This window comes from Tachyglossus aculeatus, unplaced genomic scaffold (assembly GCF_015852505.1).
Source record: "Tachyglossus aculeatus isolate mTacAcu1 unplaced genomic scaffold, mTacAcu1.pri scaffold_108_arrow_ctg1, whole genome shotgun sequence".
In the NCBI taxonomy this organism is placed as follows: Eukaryota; Metazoa; Chordata; class Mammalia; order Monotremata; family Tachyglossidae; genus Tachyglossus; species Tachyglossus aculeatus.
In genome coordinates, this window is record NW_024044845.1 from 264,797 (window position 1) to 283,404 (window position 18,608).

The following is an 18,608-nucleotide window of genomic DNA, read 5'->3' on the forward strand; positions in this document are numbered from 1 at the left end:
AGCGCTCCATAAATATGATTGATGATGATGATGAAGAGTTTTCTAAAGCAAACAATTCAGCAAGCCTATTCGTAGCTTAGTGGAAAGAGCACGGGTTTGGGAGTCAGAGGCTGTGGGTTCTAATCCCAGCTCTTCCACTTGCCAGCCGTGTGACTTTGGGCAAGTCATTTCACTTCTCTGTGCCTCAGTTACCTCATTTGTAAAATAGGGATTAAGACTGTGAGCACAACGTGGGACATCCTGATTACCTTGTATCTACCGTAGTGCTTAGAAACATGCTTAGCACATAGTAAGTGCTTCACAAATGCCATTATCATTATTATTATTATTATCATTATCATTATTATTTTGTCCATCCCTCAGTAAAGCAAAATGGCTTCTGTTGGGTGTGCTGCTGTGAAATCCATCAATCAATCACATTTATTGAGCACTTTCTGTGTGCAGAGCACTGATGATAATGATGTTTATGATGGTATTTGTTATGTGCTTAATTTGTGCCAAGCACAGTTCTAAGTACTGGGGTAGATACAAGGTAATAGGTTGTCCCACATGGGGCTCACAGTCTTCATCCCCATTTTACAGATGGGGGAATTGAGGCACAGAGGACTAAAGTGACTTGCCCAGGGTCTCATAGCTGACGAATGGCAGAGTTGCGATTAGAACCTATGACCTCTAACTTCCAAGCCCGTACCCAAGCACTCTATTAAGTGCATAGGGAAATACAATGCAACAGAGTTGGTAGACAGGTTCCCTGTTCACAGTGAGCTTACAATCAAGAGGGGGAGGCAAACATTAATTATAAATAAATATATTACAGATAGATACATACTTTCAGTGGGGATGGGGGAGGGAGGTGACTAATGGGTGAAAATACAAGTGAAATGCTACCAATGGTACTAGCCACGCTCGTTGATAAGCTCTGAACTAAGTGGAAAGAATACTGGATTCAGCATGTCTAAGCACTTAGTACAACACTCTGCACAGAGTAAGCACTCAGTAAATACCAGTGATTGATTGATAACCCTTGGCAGAAGGTGGGGTATTATACAAGTTACTTGGCTTGATTTTTTTTCTGTGAAATGAGAACAAGGTATTTCAAAAATGAGTGAAATATTAGGTAGTAGAAATAAAGTATCTTGGATAACAAGGGAAGAAAACGGTGCTAAAGAAATTTAATTATCTTTATCTTTTCGTGGAGGCTTACCGGCCTGTTCATCACCAACACTGAATAGATGAGAAAAAGGAACAATGTGACCAAATTCATTCTCTTGGAACTTACCCAGAATCCAGAGTTGCTGAAACTTTTATTTGTTTTTTTCCTAATTATTTACCCTGTAACTTTTTTGGGGAAACCTACTTGTGGTCATAACCATCAAGGCCAGCCAGAATCTCTGTTCCGCTATGTACTACTTCCTCTCGTATCTATCTTTCTTAGACACCTTCTACTCCTCTTCCACTACTCCCAAAATGATTGTAGACAGCCTGTGTTCCAGGAAAGTCATCTCCTGTGATGGCTGCATGGTCCAGCTCTTTTTAATCACACTTCTTTGGAGCGACAGAGGTCATCCTTCTCATTGTGATGGTCTTTGATCATTATGTGGCCATCTGCAAACCCTTGCACTATTTGATCATCATGAACTGGCAGGTGTGTACCCTACTGGTGAAGGTGGCCTGGGTAATGGGCTTCTTTCATTCAGTAATTCAGATTCACTTCCCTATTCTGGCTGCCCTTCTTTGGTCCCAATGTCATTGATCGTTTTCTCTGGGACATGTACCCTTTGTTGGAACTCACCCACATAGACACCTACATCGTGGGCTGGTTGCTGGCTGCCAACAGCAGCCTGATCCGCACTATCTGTTTAACTATGCTGGTCGTCTCCTACATGGCCATCTTTCATCCATTCATCCACTCAATCGTATTTATTGAGCACTTACTGTGTGCAGAGCACACTTCCGAAGTACAAGTCGGCAACATATAGAGAAATTCCTAAAAAGTTATAGTTCGGAGGGAAGGCGCAGAGTGCTCTCCACCTGTGGCTTTCACGTCATGGTTGTCATGCTGTTCTTCATTCCCTGTATCTTCACCTACATGGGTCCTACTTCCACCTTCCCCATGGATAAAGAAGTGGCTGTATTCAATTTTGTCATTACTCCCATGTGAAACCCCTTGATCTACACCGTGAGAAGTGTGGAGGTGAAAAAAGCCATGAGGAAGTTATAGAGCCAAATAATGACTTCAGGAAATAAATGAATCACTTTCTGAGAATTATCTTGTTTCTTTCAGTGGGAAAAGGAAGAAACCAGCGGGTTCTACAGATGTTTTAAGGAAGATCACTGTGGCATAATCTCTTCTGAAAGAACTGTACTTGAAGGTTTTAATGTATTCTGAATTGTCAGAACGATGAATGTCATTTCCTGTACGTGTTTAAGTCTTCCTCCTCATTGATTAAAAGGCTGCTTTCAGTACATTCTAGTGGTAATTGGTATCCTCTTAAGGTAAGAATAGAAGGAAAAGCAGATAATTGTGGTAAATGGGAGAACACTCAGGATTATATACTTAATAAGTGAAATCACTGTGTCCAGGGTGACAGAGCAATGACTTTATCTGTGAAGAAGAGAGATTTTTATTGGGATTTGGATAGACTTGATGCAGCAGAGTCAGCATTCTGTGATGAAGAAAGAGGGAGAAAAACCATAGAAACCACCTGGACTTGGGAAAATCAGTAAGAATGGCCCAGGCCTGCCCAAGTAGGCCCTGCTTCAGCTTTTTAAACACCCAAATAGCCACCCACTTTCAGATGAAACAAAACCCATCTTGAACATACTCCAACACAAACAGAGCTCCTGATGGACAATATTACTCTTTTACAGTGAAACCTGAAAACTGTGCAGATTATTGTTGCTATACATGATGTAGAATGCTTATCATCACTAAATACAATAATAATTATTAGAAGAATAATGAAAATAATGAAAACTGTGGTATTTGTTAAGTACTTACTAATGCTAAGTGCTGTACGGAGCCCTGGAATAGACACATGATAATCTAGTTGGACAGTTTTTGTCCCAAATAGGGCTCACAGTCCGTAGGAGGGAGAGCAGATATTTAACCCCCATTTTGTGGTTGAGGAAACTGAGGTACTATGCAGTTAAGCAACATGCCCAAGGTAACACAGCAAACGTGTCAGAGGCAGGATTAGAACTCATGTCTTCTGACTCCCAGGCCTGTGGTCCTTCTACTAGGCCATGTTACCTCTCCAACCCCAATCCAGATTTAGTTTAGCAATCTCATAGGGTGCCAAAAATGTTAGTTAAATTGTCCAGATTGTTTGATATCCATCATTTGGAGAATTAAAATACCTGCAAAAGGCTTAATGATGACCTTCGGTAGCCCTTTCACAGCAAAGGATAACAAGTGTCACTACCAACAACAGCATCACTTATTTTTCTATGTGAGATATTACCTTGGGAAGTATCTCATATCTTATATACTCTATTACTTGGTCTCATCTGTAATTTGAATTGTGAACTGTTGCAGGCAGGGATCATGTGTTTTCATTTTATATGAGAAGCAGCACGCATGACCTAGTGGAAAGAGTATTGGTCTAGGAGTCAAGGGACAAGAGGTTTAAACCCCTCTTCCACTTACTGTGTTACCTTGGGCAAGTCACTATTTTTGTGGTACTTATTAAGCACTTACTATATGCCCTATACGCCAAGCACTTTAGCACTGGGTGGATACCTGACTACAATAATTATTGTATTTGTTAAGTGTTTACTATGTGCCAGGCACTGTACTAAGAGGTGGATACTGTATGAAGCTCTGGGCACTATACTGAGCACTGGTTCTGTCCATATCCCACATAGGGCTCATAGTCTAAGTAGTAGGGGGTAGGATTTGATCCCATTTTACAGATGAGGTAACTGAGATTCAGAGAAGTTCAATGACTTATCCAAGGTTACACAGCAGACAACTGGCAGTGCCAGGATTAGAACACAGTTCATCTGACTCCCAAGCCCGTGATCGTTCCTCTAGGCCACGTTACTTCCCACTTAACTTCTCTGTGCTTCAGTTTCCCATATCTGTAAAAATGGGAATAAGATCCCTGTCCTCCTTCTCTCTTGACTGGGAGCCTTATATGTGACTGGAATTGTGTCAGATCTGCTTACATTGTGGTAATGTAAAGCTTCTTACCATTGGCTTTAATGTACATGACCACCTTGCCCTTAATATTCACCTACCTCACCTTGCTACTCTTCTACTACAACCCAGCCTACACACTTCATTCCACTAATGTCAACCTTCTCTTTCTACCTCGATCTAATCTATCTCATTGCCAACCTCTCACCCATGCCCTCGCCATGGCAAGCCACTTAACTTCTCTGTGCCTCAGTTACCTCATCTGCAAAATGGGGAATAAGACTGTGAGCCCCACGTGGAACAACCTGATTACCTTGTATCTACCCCAGCACTTAGAACACTGTTTGGCACGTAGTAAGTACTTAAGAAATGCCATTATCATCATCATCATGTCCTACCTCTGGCCTGGAATTCCCTCCCTCTTCCTAACCAAGAGACATTTACTCTCCCCACTTTCAAAGCCTTACTGAAGGCACACATCCTCCAAGAGGCCTTCCCTGACTAAGCTCTCATTTTCCTCTTGCCTTGGTCCCCTCATTCATCCCTAGACCCAGCACCACAGCACTCAAGTACACTGTGAGCCCACTGTTGGGTAGGGACCGTCTCTATATGTTGCCAAATTGTACTTCCCAAGCGCTTAGTACAGTGCTCTGCACACAGGAAGCGCTCAATAATTACGATTGAATGAATGAATGAATGAATATCTGTAATTCATTGATTCATATTAATGTCTGTCTTCCCTTCTAGACTGTAAGTTCAGTTTTCCCAGGGAAATGTGTCTGTGTCTGTTACATTGTTGTGTTGTACTCTCCCAGTCACTCAGTACAGTCCCCTGTACTCAGCACTCAGTGAATACTACTGATTGGTTGATTTATTGATTGCATCTATTCCAGCTTTTAGTACGATTCTTGGCACCCTAGTAAGTATCATTCTTATAATTACTTTATATAATATAAATAATTCTTATAATTCTTACAATTATTTTACTATTCCAAGTGCTTTATACAGTGCTTTGTACTCACACATCCATGGCAAATGCTTTCCTTACCTGTAATTTATTTTAATGTTTATCTCTCCCTCTCTACTGCAAGCTCCTTGATGTTAGGGATCATGTCAACCAACTATATTGTACTCTACTAGGTGCTTAGTGCAATGTGCTGTCCAAAGTAAATGCTCAATAAATACCATTGATTGATTGCTTTGTATACAGCAGACACCAAATAGATGCTATTAATGAACTGATTGAAGAAATACTGGACTTCACTGCTATGGAAATATTAAAGATATTCCTTCGGTTTCCTCTAGATTGTGAACTTGTTATGGTTAGGGAATGTGTTGGTTATTGTATTGTTCTCCTTGAATGAGTTGTCTACACTCGCTGCCTAGAATTCCTCAACAACAACTCTCTCCACGACCCCCTCCAGTCTGGCTTCCTTCCCCTACATTCCACGGAAACTGCCCTCTCAAAGGTCACCAATGACCTCCTGCTTGCCAAATCCAACAGCTCATACTCTGTCCTAATCCTCCTCGACCTCTCAGCTGCCTTTGACACTGTGGACCACCCCCTTCTTCTCAACACGCTATCTGACCTTGGCTTCACAGACTCCATCCTCTCCTGGTTCTCCTCTTACCTCTCCGGTCGTTCTTTCTCAGTCTCTTTTGCAGGCTCCTCCTCCCCCCCCCCCCATCCTCTTACTGGGGGTGTTCCCTAAGGTTCAGTGCTTGGTCCCCTTCTGTTCTCGATCTACACGCACTCCCTTGGTGACCTCATTCGCTCCCACGGCTTCAACTATCATCTCTACGCTGATGACACCCAGATCTACATCTCTGCCCCTGCTCTCTCCCTTGGTGACCTCATTCGCTCCCACGGCTTCAACTATCATCTCTACGCTGATGACACCCAGATCTACATCTCTGCCCCTGCTCTCTCCCCCTCCCTCCAGGCTCGCATCTCCTCCTGCCTTCAAGACATCTCCATTTGGATGTCTGCCCACCACCTAAAGCTCAACATGTCGAAGACTGAACTCCTTGTCTTCCCTCCCAAACCTTGCCCTCTCCCTGACGTTCCCATCTCTGTTGACGGCACTACCATCCTTCCCGTCTCACAAGCCCACAACCTTGGTGTCATCCTCGACTCCGCTCTCTCATTCACCCCTCACATCCAAGCCGTGACCAAAACCTGCCAGTCTCAGCTCCACAACATTGCCAAGATCCGCCCTTTCCTCTCCATCCAAACCGCTACCCTGGTCATTCAAGCTCTCATCCTATCCCATCTGGACAACTGCATCAGCCTTCTCTCTGATCTCCCATCCTCGTGTCTCTCTCCACTTCAATCTATACTTCATGCTGCTGTCCGGATTATCTTTGTCCAGAAACGCTCTGGGCATATTACTCCCCTCCTCAAAAATCTCCAGTGGCTACCAATCAATCTGTGCATCAGGCAGAAACTCCTCACCCTGGGCTTCAAGGCTCTCCATCACCTCGCCCCCTCCTACCTCACCTCCCTTCTCTCCTTCTACAGCGCAGCCCGCACCCTCCGCTCCTCTGCCGCTAATCTCCTCAGCATACCTCGCTCTCGCCTGTCCTGCTATCAACCCCCGGCCCACGTCATCCCCCGGGCCTGGAATGCCCTCCCTCTGCCCATCCGCCAAGCTAGCTCTCTTCCTCCCTTCAAGGCCCTACTGAGAGCTCACCTCCTCCAGGAGGCCTTCCCAGACTGAGCCCCCTCCTTCCTCTCCCCCTCGTCCCCCTCTCCATCCCCCTCATCTTACCTCCTTCCCTTCCCCATAGCACCTGTATATATGTATATATGTTTGTACATATTTATTACTCTATTTATTTATTTTATTTGTACATATCTATTCTATTTATTTTATTTTGTTAGTATGTTTGGTTTTGTTCTCTGTCTCCCCCTTTTAGACTGTGAGCCCACTGTTGGGTAGGGACTGTCTCTATATGTTGCCAATTTGTACTTCCCAAGCGCTTAGTACAGTGCTCTGCACATAGTAAGCGCTCAATAAATACGATTGATGATGATGATGATGATGATTGTACTCTCCTAAGTGCTTAGTACAGTGCTTTGCACACAGTAAATGCTCATTAAATGTCATTGAATGAAGTACTGAAAGTTCAGCTCCTGTTGCTTTATCGGGGTCAGTTTAGTGCACCTTCAAATGCCTAGCTAGGAAATAGAAAATATTTTGCTGAATCAGAAATCCTGTAAGGAGGTAACAGGCCAAAATTGGGCACGTGTCCCTAGCCAAATAACTTGTTGCTTATTTCACGTCTGCTTTGCCTATGGATGCATTCATCCTTGAAGAATCTCTGCAGATGTTACACATTGCAGCAGGATGGCATAGAAGGTAGCAAATTTCATGGGCACTGAGAAAATCCTCAGTGAATTCAGCCAGTGGAGAAATAGCACTGCGAGAATGATGAAACTCTGTTGTTGTTGTTGTTGTTTTAGTTGTTGATGTTGTTGTTCAAAATGCATTAAGGTCATTCATATCATGGTGTACCCCTCCTAGTGAACATTTTCTATAAAGTGCTCTTCAAGGAAACAGAAGTGAAATTTCCCAAGATAGTTCAAATCCCCCAAATGGGGACATGCATGTTTGTTCCAAGTAAAATCCAATTTAGTCATTTGTTTTTGCAAACCTTCGTCAGAAAGAAGATTTTTTGCCATTAGAGATACAGTCTTCACCAGACTCTTGGATGTTTATCGAGATTGCCCTAGAGGTGAAAACAATTTTCTGAAAGCTTCTCAGGGTTGAAAGAAAGGATTTCTAACACTGGAGATTGAAAATGTCCTTTTCTGCTGTTTGTGGTCTCTGAGAGCTATGGATGAGAGGTATTCCCTAAATCATCATCATGGCACAAAAAGGTATTAGGTTAAATATAAGCATTCTTCCTGTATTAGGTCTGATAGCATGGTGTCCAAGACAAAATCAAAAATTGAGGCCACAGGGAAAGATTTATAGCTTAAGAAAATATTATTGAAATAGTTCTGTTTAAGCAGGGTGAGCCTGACCTTCCATTTGCAAGAACTTATGTGCTTATCTATCAAAAGTAGTTTTCCTCCTAAGCTACTCAAAGCTAGATAAATAACATCCTCATCTTGGAAGTAGGAAGGATACATTCTTCTAGTTTGACTTGCTTTTTGAGTTTTAGTTTTCCAAATTATGTGTCACATGTTTCTCTTCTCATTCAAACTAATTGAACAAAAACTCTTGAATGTGTTTAGTGGTGTATGGCTATTTAAAATATGTTTATATGAATATTTGTTTTCTCAGCCTCTTTGTGAAGTTACAACTGCAAAACTTCATGGTTTTCATGGCAGGTCCCAGGGAAGTTAAAAATCGACCTCAAGTATTGTGATGGAGTTTTTGTAGTAATAGACTTCAAGTCAAGCTGTATAAGAAAATTTTTCAGGTATGTTATGGGTAATTCATATGTTTGTTGAATCTGACAAAGACATTCTTCACTCTTCTGTAAGATTATTCTGGGCAGGGTATTCATTCATTCATTCAATTGTATTTATTGAGCACTTATTGTGTACAGAGCATACTAAGCACTTGGGAAGTATAAATCGGCAACATATAGAGATGGTCCCTACCCCACAACAGACTCACAGTCTAGAATTGAGTGACAGAAAACAAAACAAAACAAGTAGACAGGTGTCAATACCATCAGAATAGATAAATAGAATTATAACTATATATGCATCATTAATAAAATAGAGTAATAAATATGTACAGATATACAAAAGTGTTGTGGGAAGGGGAAGGGGGTAGGGCAGAAGGAGGGAGTCGGGGCGATGGGAGGGGTGGAGGAGCAGAGGAAAAAGAGGGCTCAGTCTGGGAAGGCTTCCTGGAGTAGGTTAGCTCTCAGCAGGGCTTTGAAGGGAAGAAGAGAACTAGTTTGGCTGATGTGTGGAGGAAGGGTATTCCAGGCCTGGGGTGTGACGTGGGCCAGGGGTTGACAACGGGACACGCAGGAAAGAGGCGCAGTGAGGAGATTAGCGGCAGAGGAGTGGAGTATGTGGGCTGGGCTGTAAAAGGAGAGAAGGGAGGTGAGGTTGGAGGGGGTGAGGTGATGGAGAGTTTTGAAGCCGATAGTGAGAAATTTTTCCTTCATCTGAAGGTTGATGGGCAACCACTGGTGATTTTTGAAGAGGGAGGTGACACAAATAAAAAAATGATGGCATTTCTTAAGTGCTTACTATGGGTCAAGCACTAGTCTAGGCACTGGTATAGATGCAAAGTAATCAGGTTATTCCAGGTGGGGCTCACAGTCTTAATCCTCATTTTACAGATGAGGTAACTGAAGCACAGAGAAGTTAAATGACTTGCACAAAGTCATACAGCAGAGAAGTGGCTGAGTCGGGATTAGAACCCATGACCTCTGACTCCCAGGCCGAGCTCTTTCCACTAAACCAAGCCCAGAATGTTGCTCTACAAAGATAATCTGGGCAGCAGGGTGAAGAATAGATTGAAACGGGGAGAGACAGGAGGATGGGAGATCAGAAATGAGGCTGATGCAGCTCAATCTCCACTGGTTCCTTCCCCCTGCCTTCAAACATGCCCACGTCTCCCCATCCTAAAAAACCCTCTCTTGACCCCACCTCCCCTTCTAGTTATCGCCCTATTTCCCTCCTACTCTTCCTTTCCAAACTCCTAGAACGAGTCGTTTACACCCGCTGCTTCAAATTCCTCAATGCCAACTTTCTCCTTGACCCCCTACAATCTGGCTTCCGTCCCCTACACTCCACTGAAACTGCCCTCTCAAAGGTCACCAGTGACCTCCTTCTTGACATATCCAACGGCTCCTACTCTGTCCAAATCTTCCTCGACCTTTCAGCTGCCTTCGACACTGTGGATCACCCTCTTCTCCTCAACAAGCTATCCCACCTTGGCTTCAAAAACTCCATCTCTCCTAGTTCTCCTCTTATCTCTCTGGCCGTTCATTCTCAGTCTCCATTGCTGGCTTCTCCTCCCCCTCCCATCCCTTCACTGTAGGGGTTCCTCAAGGGTCAGTTCTTGGTCCCCTTCCGTTCTCTATCTACACTCACTCCCCTGGTGAACTCATTCGCTCCCACGGCTTCAGCTATCATCTCTACGCTGATAACACCTAAATCTACATCTCTACCCCTGCTCTCTCTCCCTCCCTCCAGGCTCGTATTCATTCATTCATTCAGTCATTCACTCAATCGTATTTATTGAGGGCTTACTCTGTGCAGAGCACTATACTAAATGCTTGGGAAGTACAAGTTGGCAACATATAGAGACGGTCCCTACCCAACAGTAGGCTCACAGTCTAGAAGGGGGAGACAGAGAACAAAACATATTAACAGAATAAAATAAATAGAATACATATGTACAAGTAAAATAAATAAATAAATAAATAGAGTAATAGTAATCGTATCTCCTCCTGCCTTCAGGATATCTCCATCTGGTTGTCTGCCCGCCATCTATAACTCAATATGTACAAGACTGAACTCCTTATATTCCCTCCTAAGCCCTGCCCTCTCCCTGACTTTCCCGTCACTGTAGATGGCACTACCATCCTTTCCGTCTCACAAGCCCGCAACCTTGGTGTCATCCTCGACTCCACTCTCTCGTTCACCACACACATCCAATCTGTCACCCAAACCTGCCGGTCTTACCTCCACAACATCGCCAAGATCTGCCCTTTCCTCTCCATTAAAACCGCTACCTTGCTGGTTCAGTGTCTCATCCTATCCCGACTGGACTACTGCATCGGACTCCTTTCTGATCTCCCATATTCCTGTCTCTCCCCACTTCAGTCTATACTTCACTCTGCTGCCCTGTTTATCTTTGTACAGAGACGCTCTGGGCATGTTACTCCCCTCCTTAAAAATCTCCTGTGGCTGCCTGTCAACCTACGAATTAAGCAAAAATTCCTCACTTTTGGCTCAAGGCTCTCCATCACCTCGCCTCCTCCTACCTAACCTCCCTTCTCTCCTTCTACAGCCCAGCCATCACCCTCTGCTCCTCTGCTGCTAACCTCCTCATTGTACCTAGTTCTCGCCTGTCCCACCGTCGACCCCCAGCTCATGTCCTTCCCTTGGCCTGGAATGCCCTCCCTCCACACATCCGCCGAGATAGCTCTCTTCCTCCCCTCAAAGCCCTACTGAGAGCTCACCACCTCCAGGAAGCCTTCCCAGATTGAGCCCCCTTTTTCCTGTCCTCATCCCCATCCATCCCATCCTACCTCCTTCCCTTCCACTGAACTTTATACATATTAATTACTCTATTTTACTTGTACATATTTACTATTCTTTTTATTTTGTTAATGATTTGCATACAGCTTTAATTCTATTTGTTCTGACGATTTTGACACTTGTCTACATGTTTTGTTTTGTTGTCTGTCTCCCCCTTCTAGAATGTGAGCCCGTTGTTGGATAGGGACCGTCTCTATATGTTGCCAACTTGTACTGCCCAAGCGCTTAGTACAGTGCTCTGTAAACAGTAAGCGCTCAATAAATACCATTGAATGAATGAATGAATGAATAATCCAGTCGGGATACGATGAGAGATTGAACCAACAAGGTAGCGGTTTGGATGGAGAAGAAAGGGTGCATGTTGGTGATGTTGGTAATGGATTTTGGTAGGTTTTGGTAATGGATTGGATGTGTGGGATGAATGAGAAAGCAGTGGCAAGGATGACACCAAGGTTGTGGGCTTGTGAGACAGGACGGATGGTAGTGCCATCCACAGTGACGGAAAAGTCAGGGAGAGGGCAGGGTTTGGGAAGGAAGTTAAGAAGCTCAGTCTTGGACATGTTGAGCTTTAGGTGGCAGGCAGACATCCAGATGGAGATATCCTGAAGGCAGGAGGAGATACGAGCCTGGAGGGAGGGAGAGAGAGCAGGGGCAGAGATGTAGATTTAGTTGTCGTCTGCATGGAGATGATAGTTGAAGCCGTGGGAGTGAATGAGTTCACCAAGGGAGTAAGTATAGATGGAGAACAGAAGGGTACCAAGAAATGACCCTTGAGGAACCCCTACACAAAGGAGATGAGAAGGGGAGGAGGAGTCCGCAAAGGAGAATGAGAGTCTACGGCCAGAGAGATAAGAGGAGAACCAGGAGAGGACGGAGTCTGTGAAGCCAAAATTGGACAACATGTTGAGGAGAAGGGGATGATCCACGGTGTCAAAGGCAGATGAGAGGTCGAGGAGGATTAGTATAGAGTAGAAGCCACTGGATGTAGCAAGAAGGAGGTCATTTGTGACCTTTGAGAGGACAGTTTTGGGGAGTGCAGGGGACGAAACCCAGATTGGAGGGGGTTTAGGAGAGAGTTGGAGTTGAGGAATTCGAGGCAGAGTGTAGACAATCCTTTCTAAGAGTTTGGAAAGGATGGGTAGGAAGGAGATAGGGTGATAACTAGAAGGGGCAGTGGGGTCAGGAGAGGGCTTTTTTAGGATGAGGAAGATGCGGGCATGTTTGAAGGCAGAGGGGAAGAAACCATTGGAGAGTGAGAGGTTGAAGATGGAAGTTAAGGATGGGAGGAGGGAAGGGGTGAGATTTTTACAAGATGAGAGGGAATGGAGTTCTAAGCACAGGTGGATGGGGTGGCATTTGTGGGCAGAGATCTCATCTGAGGATACTTCTGGGAAGGATGGGAAAGTAGAGAAGAGGGTTGAGAGTGGGGGTGTTGGAGAAGGGGGAGGAGTGACTATGAGATGCTCAGATCTGATGGTGTTAATTTTCCTAATGAAGTAGGTGGCCAGATCTTTGGGAGTGAGGAATGGAGGAGGGGGAGGAATAGGGTGCCTGAGGAGGGAGTTGAATGTCCAGAACAGCTAACTGGAGTGATGGGCATGGGTGTCAATAAGGGAAGAAAAATAGTTTGCCTGGCAGAGCAGAAGGCAGAGTTAAGGCAGGAAAGGACAAATATAAAGAGAACAATTTTGGCTTGGTGTTCAGACTTGAGCCAGCATTGTTCAGCAGCTCAAGCTTAAGAGCGAAGGAGGCAGACAGTGGCAGTGATCCAAGGCTGTTGGTTAGTGGTGCGAGAGTGATGAAAGGACAGGGAAGTGAGCGAGTTGAGTTGAGTAGAGAGGATGGAGTTGAGGCCAGTAAATTTGGTCGTCAAGAGTGGGTAGAGAGGATAGGGAGGTGAGGTGGGGTGTAATGCGCTGAGAAAGATGGATGGGGTTGGGAGAGCGGAGCTTTCTATGGTGGAGTAATATAGATTTACAAGGGGAAGGAGTGTGAGAGAGGAGACAGGTGAGAAGTTTATGGTCTGAAAGAGGGATTTCAGGGTTGGTGAGGGTGGAGATAGGGTGGAGGGTATGTGTCACCTGCTTGTTATATATTTCCTGACCTTTTTAACAGGAAAGCTGTGTGTCTTAGTGGAAAAATCACGGGCCGGGAGTCAGAAGGCCTGGGTTCTAATCCCAACTTCACAATTTACCTTCTTTGTGACTTTGGACAAGTCACTTAACTTCTCTGTGCATCAGTTACCTCATCTGTAAAATGGGAATTAAGATGGTGAGCCCTGTGTGGGATAGGGACTGTGTCCAATCCAATTATCTTGTTTCTATCTCAGCACTTAGTACACAGCCTGACACATAGCAAATGCTTAACAAATTTCATAAATAACATAAAACCCAAAACAGGGCATTACATCCACGCTATTACTACTTTCTCATCATTATTTTATTCACCTGGAAAATGAAATGAACAAAAATATATTAAAAGTTCTAAAATTAAGTTTGGCAAGGACTGTATATCTTAAAACATTTGGACAATATCAGTATTCAGGAATTGTTTGATGACAATACTAGAGCAACGTAACAAGGAATATTTTTACCTCAGATACAAGTATTTCATTTGCCATATTTATAATTCAATCAATTGTATTTATTCAGTGTTTTCTGTGTCCTGTCACTGTATTAAGCATTTTGGAAACTACAATATAACAGAATTGGTAGACAGGTTCCCTGTTCACAAGGTGCAGATAGTCAAAATAGCATTGTAGATATTCTGTTTTGAAAATCAACTTTTCATGCATTGCCTTTTGGACATTTTTTCTCGCTCTTAGAGACAGGAAAGATTATTGTTTTGACTGAGCTGGCTACCTAAATGTGAATTCACTGATGCAGCAAGGACACTGCACTAGGTCCTGGCTTTATCTGGTTTTTATTTGTCCTCTAATTCCAATTCAGCCACTGAGTTGCTATGATACCTCACTAAACCTCATTTTCCCCTTTGTAAAATGAAGAAGCAAAAGAGTTCCGTTCAATAACCACAGAGTTTGCAGGGAAGAAATGAGATAATAGAAATGGAACCTTTGAAGTCCTACAAAGAGCAGCTCCGCTTGTATTCAAGACTACCTCATTTGCAATTTTTATTATTTTTGCAGGTAAACAGGCTCTCACTTCGGAGCAGACCTCCTCCACAGGAAGAGATGGAATACAAAACAACGTTGCTGAATTAATTCTCCTGGGACTATCCCAGAATCCTGAGGTGCAGAAAGTGTTATTTGTGTTTTTTCATGATCAGCATGATGACTATAGTGGGGAACATGCTCATTGTGGTAACACTAATCGCTAGCCAGAATCTACGCACCACCATGTACTTCTTTCTTGCCTACTTGTCCTTGAGGAATGTCTTTTACTCTACTGCTATGACCCCCAAGATGATTGTAGATTTACTTTATGAGAAGAAAACCATCTCCTTCAAAGGCTATATGGCCCAGCTCTTTGTGGAACCCTTATTTGGAGGTACCATGGTCTTTGTTCTTGTGGTCATGGCCTATGACCGCTAAGTGCCGATTTGTAAACCTCTGTATTATATGACAATTATGAATAGGTGTGCTTGTGGACTGATAGTGGGATTTGCCTTGGAGGAGGCTTTCTGCACTCAATGGAACAACCTCTCTTTATGTTTCTGTTGCCTTTCTGCAGCCCCAATGTCATCGACCACTTTATCTGTGATATGTACCCTCTATTGAAACTCGACTGCACTGATACCTACTTCATTGGCCTATCAGTGGCTGGCAATGGTGGGGCCATCTGTGTGATCATCTTTCTCTTGCTACTTCTCTCCTATGCAGTTATCCTGCGCTCCCTGAAATCCCTCAGTTTGGAAAAGGGGCACAAAGCCCACTCGACCTGCAGCTCCCACATCACTGTGGTTGTCTTATTCTGTGTTCTTTACATTTTCATGTACATGAGGCCTGTGTGGACCTTCCCCATAGACAAATAAGTGACTGCATTATTTATTCATTCATTCATTCAATCGTATTTATTGAGTGCTTACTCTGTGCAGAGCACTGTACTAAGCGCTTGGGAAGTACAAGTCAGCTACATATAGAGACGGTCCCTACCCAACCACGGGCTCACAGTCTAGAAGGCAGAGATAGACAACAAAACAAAACATGTACACAGGTGTCAAAATCGTCAGAACAAATAGAATTATAGCTATATGTACATTATTAATACAATAAATAGAATAGTAAATATGTACAAGAAAAATAAATAGAGTAATAAATCTATAAATATATACAAGTGCTGTGGGGACGGGAAGGAGGTCAGGCGGAGCAGATTGGGAGGAGGAGAGAAAACAGGGGGCTCAGTCTGGGAAGGCCTCTTGGAGGAGGTGAGCTCTCAGTAGGGCTTTGAAGGGAGGAAGAGAGCTAGCTTGGCAGATGTGTTGGTGGAGGGCATTCCAGGCCAGGGGAAGGATGTGGGCCCGGGGTCATCAGCCTCCTCTTTGATATCCCATCCTCCTGTCTCTCCCCACTTAAGTCTATACTTCACTCTGCTACCCGGATCATCTTTGTGCAGAAACGCTCTGGGCATGTTACTCCCCTCCTCAAAAATCTACAGTGGCTGCCTGTCAACCTATACATCAAGCAAACCCTCCTCACTCTCAGCTTCAAGGCTCTCCATCACCTCGTCCCCTCATACCTCACCCCTCTTCTCTCCTTCTAACAATCCAGCCCTCACCCTCTGCTCTTCTGCTGCTAACCTCCTCACTGTGCCTCCCTCTCTTCCTCCCTTCAAGGCCCTACTGAGAGCTCACCTCCTCCAGGAGGCCTTTCCAGACTGAGCCCCTTCCTTTCTCTCCCCCTCGTCCACCTCTTCATCCCCCCCATCTTACCTCCTTCCCTTCCCCACAGCACCTGTATATATATATGTTTGTTTGTACATATTTATTACTCTATTTATTTATTTATTTATCTTACTTGTACATATCTATTCTATTTATTTGATTTTGTTAGTATGTTTGGTTTTGTTCTCTGTCTCCCCCTTCTAGACTGTGAGACCGCTTTTGGGTAGGGACTGTCTCTATGTGTTGCCGACTTGTACTTCCCAAGCGCTTAGTACAGTGCTCTGCACACAGTAAGCGCTCAATAAATATGATCTATTGATTGATTGTGCCTCACTACTATCACCCCCATGTAGATCCCTTCATACTTTACTGTAGATCCTTCACTGTAGATCCCTTAACCTACACTTTGAGAAATGAAGAGGTAAAAAATGCTATGAAGAAGCTCTGGAGGGGGAAAGCCATTTAAAGTGACATTTAAAGTACAATAATAATTGGATTTGTCAAGTGCTTACTATTTGCAATGCACTCTACTAGGCGCTGAGGTGGATACAAGCAAATCGGGTTGTGAAGAACCCAGAGTGAAAATAAATTTATTCATATGGAGCAAAAAAAAGAGCAACAGAATCATTCATTCAATCGTATTTATTGAGCGCTTACTGTGTGCAGAGCACTGTACTTCAGCACTTGGGAAGTACAATTCAGAAACAGAGACAATACTTGCCCACAACAGGCTCACGGTCTAGAAGGGAGAGACAGACATTAAAACTAGTAAAGAGGTATCAGTAGCATCATTAAAAATAAATAGAATTATAAATATGTACACATCATTAATAAAAATGAATAGAATTATAATTATAAATGTGTAAGTTTAAACACAAGTGTTGTGGGTCACAGAGGGGCATAGAGGAAAGGGAGAAAGTTGGGGCGATAAGGAGGGGAGGGGGGCAGAGGAAGGGGGGCTTAGTCTCGGAGACACTTTTCTAATGCTTATTCTGTGCTCAGAGGACAACTGAGCAAAGTGCAGATGTTTTTGATTTTGTAGCAATTTCTTACATTCAGGCATCTCACCACTTGTTCCTGTTACTGAATTTGGTTTGCAAGTCACAGAACAGGTTTCTGAAAGCTTCATTCCTGTCTGAGTTCTCAGATGCTGCCAGGTGCCGTTAGGGCCATCGATGTCTCATAGTAAGCTACACAAAGCTCTTTTATTTCTGGGTCATTTTCATCACACCACTCGATGATTTCTCTTGCCTGCAACAGCTTCACTGAGTTATTTCCATTAAATATGTTTGTTGGTGTTTGTGGTTTGATTTATTTTTTCCAGCAGGGTTCCTAGCAGGATTCCTAGCTATAGCCTGCTAGAGTTCCTGGCTGCTATCTTCTTCCTCTTGGGGTTTAGTGGTTTGGATACCAGTTTTGGGTCAGTGTGAGTGTGGAGCACATGAGTCGATGGTCTATCCAACGTTCTTCATTCATTCATTCATATTTAATGAACACTTACTGTGTGCAGAGCACTGTACTAAGTGCTTGGGAAGTACAAGTCGGCAACATATAGAGACTGTCCCTACCCAACAGGCTCACAGTCTAGAAGATAGGCTCACAGTCTAGAAGACTGTGACTGTAACAATTATCTATCATATTTATTGAGTGCATACTTTGTGCAGAGGACTGTATTAAGCACTTGGGAGATACAATAGAGTTGGTAGACATGTTTCCTATATCCTTGTACAGCATGAAAATAATAGTCAGGGATTCAGAGAAGATATGGACACATTTTAAGGACATTAATCTGGGAACCAAATTAATCTGGTGATGTTGAGGGATGAAATGTATGACTTGCTAATCCATAACTCACCATGAGAAATGATTGTTTCTGGGGCCTTCCCCTTATTGAGCATAAAGCCATATTTGCTTCCTGGTATCATGTTGAGTACAGTGGAAGCATGTTTCAAATTAATACTGGTGGCTTCAGTGAAAAGCACTGGCTGATGTACCAAAGGAATTTTTCTTCTTCGTGGCAATTAGGTTTTGCTCTTGGGAAACCACAGTATTCTATTGACACTTTCTGTTGATTCCCCCCTTCGTTGCATGGTCCCCAAGGATGCACAGCTTCTCCTCTTCACAGATAAGGTGGGGGTGAGAGTGGAAGAGGCTAATGTTGATGGAATTTGTCACTGGAGCTAAGAGAAAGTGGAGGGAACAAAGAGTTGGCAGAAGACTGCTTGTTAAAGGGGAAGGGGAGAGGCAAGTTGAAATTTTGAAAGAGAAGGATTATTTTTTATTGTTGAACTGGAAGTGATCACTGGTGGTCATCGAGTCTATTCCCCTGTATCCAGGAAGGTTCATCCTTTCATTTCAGAGGACAAACTACCCTCTATGATTGAA

The 18,608-nt window shown here is 43.6% G+C and overlaps 1 pseudogene; it reads left to right on the plus strand.

The window, feature by feature from the left end:
- The first annotated feature begins 1,579 nt into the window (after nt 1–1,579).
- On the plus strand, nt 1,580–16,689 carry LOC119922540 (annotated as a pseudogene).
- Nucleotides 16,690–18,608: the final 1,919 nt, after the last annotated feature.